The 6604-nt window shown below is 35.9% G+C and overlaps 1 long non-coding RNA gene across 1 annotated transcript; it reads right to left on the bottom strand.

Moving 5' to 3' along the window:
* Positions 1 to 1523: 1523 nt before the first annotated feature.
* On the bottom strand, positions 1524 to 3020 carry LOC142611841 (uncharacterized). The gene is made up of 2 exons (XR_012840131.1): positions 2203 to 3020; positions 1524 to 2080 (listed from the first exon to the last, which is right to left on the bottom strand). It is a non-coding gene; the product is annotated as an uncharacterized LOC142611841 (long non-coding RNA).
* Positions 3021 to 6604: the final 3584 nt, after the last annotated feature.

Here is a 6604-nt window from a genome sequence, read left to right as displayed (position 1 = left end):
GGGAAGCATTTATTTCGTTTTGGAATAAACCTTACTTCCCACATCCTTTCTTTCTACCCAAAATCCTTGCATCTTGGTTGTCTTTCAAAAAGTGACAGATTTTTCTCCTACAAATATTTTTGTGATGACGTGGAACCTCACCAAGGACCCTTTGGATCCTTTTCTTCTAATATTAGTAGATAAATAAAAACACTTGGTGTTTGGATCCAGCCCCAGGCCAGCTAATCAATCCAGATGAGACTTATGCTTCCCCAGGACTTCTTCAGGCTTGAGTTGTTCACGATAGCCCAGAGCAAGAAACTTTTCTTTATCAAGGTTTTCTGCTGAAGTATCCTCTTGCTGAATTTTTATCAAGGAAGATGGTTTTGTGACCTTCAATTTCTTTGTGAGCATGAGGACCAGGTATCTTTAACCAGCCTAGAGCTACCCTCATCAACAGTCATCATCCATATAGCTTCAAATCTAAAAGGTCTATGGACTCGAGCAACATCTTCACCAGAATTAAAGATAAGAGGGACATGGTCTGAAGTGGTATCAAAAGATGCCTATTGATGCCTTTTGAAATCAAAGAACACCAGTCATCATGGGCAACCACCCAATCCATCTAACTGCTCTTTAACATTTGCAAAAGCATGTCTTTTATTTGACCATTTGAATGGGTTACCAGAGAACCCAAGATCAATAAGAGTGATCATTAGGCCTCTAGAACCTCCAAAAGAACTCCCAAAGAGAAGGCCTCCCTTTTTCTCTCTCTTTTTTTCCTGAATTACTATGAAAAGTATTAAAATCTCCCTACCACTAATGATTCACAGGTTACTTTTTTGCCAAAACAAGCTGAGATATGCAAAATATACAGATATTCTAGTCTGAAATTTCATATACTCTCACCAGAATCTAACAGATATTTAATCTCTCAGCCGAGATGATTTTTCACACATATTTCAAAATACAGTTCTCAGTTTTTATAACCAATATTACCAAGTTCTTGGCAAGATTGAAAAAACACAGGCAAATTCTAGCACATCTGGTTAACCAACACCCCCCAAATATATCCTAGAAACAAAGCATCAATTATGACATTCAAAGCATAATCAAACTTGATAGAATTCAAAACCAGCTCTATGAATTCATGTCACAGACAATTGAGAAAACAAAGGCAAATTCTAGCACATCTGGTTAACCAACCCCCCCAGATAGAGAGAGAGAGAGAGAGAGAGAGAGAGAGAGAGGGTCTTTTTAATACAGAAGTTCAGACATATGGAGCATCATTTATGACATGCAAAGCATAATCAAAACTTGATAGTTCAAAACCAGCTCTATGAATTCAAGTTAGGTTCCAATAGAAAGAACACAAAGACAACTTTGGATTTAGGCTAAACCTAAAACGGGCTCAACCACTGAATTTGTTTGGTATGGAGAAATAGATGCAATGACAAAAAATAAAAGGGTAATGTGCTACAGAAGTTCAAACATCTCCTAGAATCAGAGCATCATTTAGGACATGAAAGCATGATCAAACTAGATGGCATCAAAACGAGCTCTTTGAATTCATGTCAGGTTACAATGAAAAACACATGCAGGCACATTTGGATTCAAGCTAAAGCCAAAACAGGCTCAACCGCTGAATGCATTTGGCATAAAAAACTAGATGCAACGAAACTAAAGACCTGAAACAAAGGTCAATGCAACCCTTTGGCATTGAAGACCTGTTTGCTCAACTACAAAAGTTCAGACATCTCCTGGAAACAGAGCATAATTTAGGACATAAAAGCATGATCAAACTTGATAAGAGTCAAAACTAGCTCTATGAATTCATGTCAGGCTCCAATGAAAAGCACATGCAGGCACATTTGGATTCAAGCTAAAGCCAAAACAGGCTCAACCATTGAATGCATTTGGCATGAAGAACTAGATGCAATGAAAATAAAGACCTGAAATAAAGGTCAATGCAACCCTTTGACATTGAAGAGCTGTTTGCTCAACTTTGCCAATGTCAGCTCTTCTCTCAGCAACTCAGCAAAATAAATTATTCCTTCTTGTGCCTTTTTCCTTGCCAATATTCTTAAGATAACAGCTGTTCCTGTGAAAGATGACACCAGATCAATCAGGAGGTGCATGACAACTAAGCACACAAAACGGCATACCTTTGCATCACTTAGATTTTCCCAGCACAAGGTTTATAGACATCAATCTCAATATTACCTTCTTCATTGCAGGTGTATGTTGCCCAATTTTCGCAGCCCTCAAATCTCAATAGATGCATGCCAGCCAAATGGCCAAATTTAAGGAGTCAACTATATTTGTAAGTTTTATATAGATATATCACAAACATATTAAAATATAAACATCAAAGAGGAAAAGTAACCTGTTAATTTGTAAATCCAAAAGAAAAAGCTCCAACTCCAGAACTTCCAAGGAAAAAAGTCTCCAACAAGAGAGATAATTTCAACATATTGGAACTTATCAAAAACAAAACAAAACAAACAAAAAACAACACATTGGAAACTCAATAAAGAAAAACCGAAATCAAAATTTGAACTACTATGTTAAATGATAAGTTCAAAGAGCTCTAAAATACAACAAAGATGAACTTGCTTGGAACTTTCTACTATGCTATCATCATTGCCCAGCATGACTCAGCAAAATACACCATCCTTATTCATGGTTTTTCATATGTTTCCAATAGCATAACAATGAAACACAACTAAAGCACCAACAGAACCAACTAAAGCAAAAAAAAAGAAAAAAAAAAAAAAAGGGAAATACATCCCCAAAAGAAAAGGTAATGTATATATCAACACACCCAAAAAAGCCAAGCTCTTGTTGCTATAAATATATGCACTCGACATTGTAGATGATTCCAAATCAGAGGTAACAAGGTCTTAACAGTTTTAACATCTCATTGATCATCATCTACACTAGTTCTACTTTCATCAACTCAATAAGTAATTAATAGAATAAATAAAAATGTTCCACTAAGTACTCATTAAATCATAAACACATGAATTTTGATGAAATTTGATAACAACTTTGAAAAACTAAAGTATAATATGTGGGTATAAAATATATAATTAAATAACTAAATATATTTCATGTTATATTTAGGTTTAAAAATTAGATAAGAAACTTAAAAGATTTTAAATATTTACTCCAAACTTTTTATAAAAAAAATGCTCTACATCAAATCTTTTTTTTTTTAAATGTTCTACTAAAACTTTGGAAAAGATGTCTAATGATGTGCCCATTCCTTCAATACTTCTAGCCTTCGCTGGTGAGGCTATTTCCGTATTGACAAGGAGAATCTTATCCCCCATCATCTCATTGGCCGACCTTTCAACACAACTTCAGTGTTTTGTGGCCAAATGATGTTTGAAGAGCCCCTTGGAATGGCTTGCCCAACCCAATCCACTGGCCCAATAGCATCAATTCAATTCCATGTTGCCTCCTAATCTACTTGACCCAGAAAAAAGGACCATATGAGGACATGCTCAAATGTTTGCCACGGGTAGATAGCCCCTCCTCCATGTCCATCCTCCTCACTCAATCTCACACACAGAGAAAGAGAGTTCCATTCAGGGGGCTCAAAACTCAGCTAGTGCCTGAATTCCCATGTCTCATATTTGTCTGCTTTGTGGAGGTCACCACCAACAAGAAATCTCTTCTTAAAGGAATCCATCATTGGTGGCCAAAATTACACCCAAATCTCAAAAAAGTTGCATACCATTGGACAGCTACACAAAAAAAAAAAAAAAGCCCTCGCATTTTTTTCCCTAATTTTAAGCCTCCCATTTTGGAACCATACCCTAGTGTCCATCCTGAATTCAAACTCAAAATTATTTCCGTTATTTGCCCATCACATCTTGGACACGCTTGGAGTATCTGTGTCTATGTGTTGAACATAGACACATAGGGAAAATTGGTGTGTTTGTGCTTCCTTTTTGAAACACACCAAAAAAAAGTACTTAAACTACAATTAGGTTCAACCCCCTTGAGTAACAAAAAATGTATGTTTTAAGGAAAAGGGAGCCACATGTATAAGAGAGAAGATGACTTCTAGAAAAGAGATAAGAAATAAACAACAACACAAGAAAAACATTCTTGTAAGAGCCTATTTGGCATTAGCTTCAGCTTTTAGTTTTTATATACAGCTTTTTAAAACCTCACTTTTTCCTGCCTTTTCTCACTTTTTCAAATTTTTTCAAGGTACAACTATACTTTAGCAGACTTTCAGGAAAACATTTTCAGCAAAAAGCTAAAAAAGTTATTCCCAAACAGACACTAAATCTAGCACATGCATTAGAAAGATTTTTGTGGCTTGGGAACTGAAGTAAAAAAGGAAAGGAGAAGCAAAAAAGGATGTGACATTTGTAATTAATAATGTTAATCCTAAACTAGTTAGAGATTCACGTTTTTCCCCACAAAGTTAACATACAGGTAACAAAGTTTCCCATCCACAAAGAATGCTGTACCCATGGAAAAACACATATATGCCATAGCAAACACCTACTTGGAAAAGATATACTCAAGGAGAAATATCCATAAGAGGTATATTATTCATTTCCTTGCTCGTATGGAATTCTGCACCCAAACACTGAACTATACTCCCTAATGACACCCATAACCATAAGCACTACAAAAAATGTATGCCTTCCACTACCTTTGCATCTAAACTAACTTCTAAATTTTTTTCATAAGTTATCCTTCCATCTCCAATTCTTCATCTACATTAAGTTTGAAACATCTTGAAGGAGGTTTAGTCCATTTAACTTAACAGAATGTTAGGAAGGGGAGGGCATTCTCCAATGGTTAGAAATTCCTCTACTTTGTTTAAATATTTTCTAACAAGATAATATGGTCTAAAAGTGTGCAAGATGTTGTACTCAAATTATTATTCAGAATTCATAAATTTCAACAAAAATTTTATTTTCTTTCTTTTCCCTGTAAATCTATCCGTGAAGTCCAGCCCTTGAAAAGTAGTTTTAAACTCTATTGCTCTATTTGATCTATATCATTAGTATCAACATATTCTGTTTTTAGAATTTCTCTATACTGCACTCAGAAGCATAGTTCAAAATACTATCTTTGACTGCAGCATGTAATGAATCATAAAACAGAAGATAGCACCATCCAGCAGCCTCAAATAGGAAAACAGACCCCAAATCCAGAATTTACAAAATAAATCAAGTATGAAATGGGTTTGTTTGAGAGTAGAAGGTTATATGGAAAAAGTAAGAGTCGATCAACAATCGATTTGTGGAGAGAAGTTACCTTAGTGAAAGTCTTTTGTTGTGTATGGTTTATTTGTGGTGATCTATCCTGTATGTAGCATTCTAAAAATGTCTAACAATAAAAAAAAATGTAACGTTCTAGAAATGTGTTGAACACATTTAAATAGTGGAGAACATTTCTAACTAAATTAGGATTGTTTTCCATTCTCCACCAAAAATAAATAATAAAAAAACCATTTTTGGTTGACGTGTTTTCTACCATATCGAACACCATGAATGCAGAAAACGTTCTCCACCAAAGCAATGAAGCATAACTGCCATTAGAAATATACATATATTTGAAACATTTTTACTTCCAAAATTCATTTTCTAGTTACACAATGTACCAAATCCTGACTTGAGAAATGATTTGACAACCAATGAGTTCTTATATAATCATAAACCATTTTAATAAAGAGCACCCCATCTGGTTTACCAACCTATTTCAGTGCTGTCATTGCTTTGAGAAATTACAAAGTGATTTTCTGAGGGGAGGGCTAATTGATGAGGTTAAATTTCATTTGGTAAACTAGAAGACAGTTTGTGATCCAGACCAGTGTGGTGGTTAGGAATTAGAAGCCTTATGCATTTCCACAATGTTTTGTTAGGGACGTGGCTCGAAAATATGCCAATGAACCTAACTCTGTATAGAGAAATGTAGTGGCTTTGAAGTATGGGTGTAGTGTGGGGGATTGGACTTCTGATGTGATTAAGGAACCTTATGGAGTATCCCTATTGGAAACATATCCAAAAAGCTGGGGGAGGTTCTCATAGTAAGTCAACTTCGGGGTGGTATTGGTCGCTGAGTTCGGTTTTGGCTTGATCTATGGTGTGAGGATAAAATTTTGAAGGATGCCAATCCGATATTGTACTACATAGCCAGAGATAAAGAGGATCTTGTGGTGGCTAACATGAATTGGCATGGAGTTATTAACTGGGATGTTTTGTTTACTAGATTTGTTAATGATTAGGAGGTGAGGAGTTTGCAATTGTTTCATGGTATTCTTACTCCGTTAAAGTTGATAGGGATGAGGAGGATTGGAGGTTTTGGACTCGGCTAAAAGCGGTATTTTTGAGGTCAAGTTGTATTATCAGATTCTAAGTGCAGGGCTTTTGTTATAATCCTAGTGTCCCACATTGGTTAAGTGTAAGCTCATTGAGTACGGGATCAAATGAGTTGCAGCTTTGTGGTCGAATCCCGAAATGAGCCCCCTAGAGGCTGGATTAAAATTGCTGATAGTTGAGTGGAGCCATCAAAAAGAAAATGGGTTACCAACGGGTCAGTGTTGCTAGAGTGAGCCGTCGTGGACATCGCTACCAACGGGTCAGTGTCACTA

This window comes from Castanea sativa, chromosome 10 (genome assembly GCF_040712315.1).
Source record: "Castanea sativa cultivar Marrone di Chiusa Pesio chromosome 10, ASM4071231v1".
NCBI classification, from domain to species: domain Eukaryota; kingdom Viridiplantae; phylum Streptophyta; class Magnoliopsida; order Fagales; family Fagaceae; genus Castanea; species Castanea sativa.
This window is presented reverse-complemented; position numbering and strand designations above follow the sequence as displayed.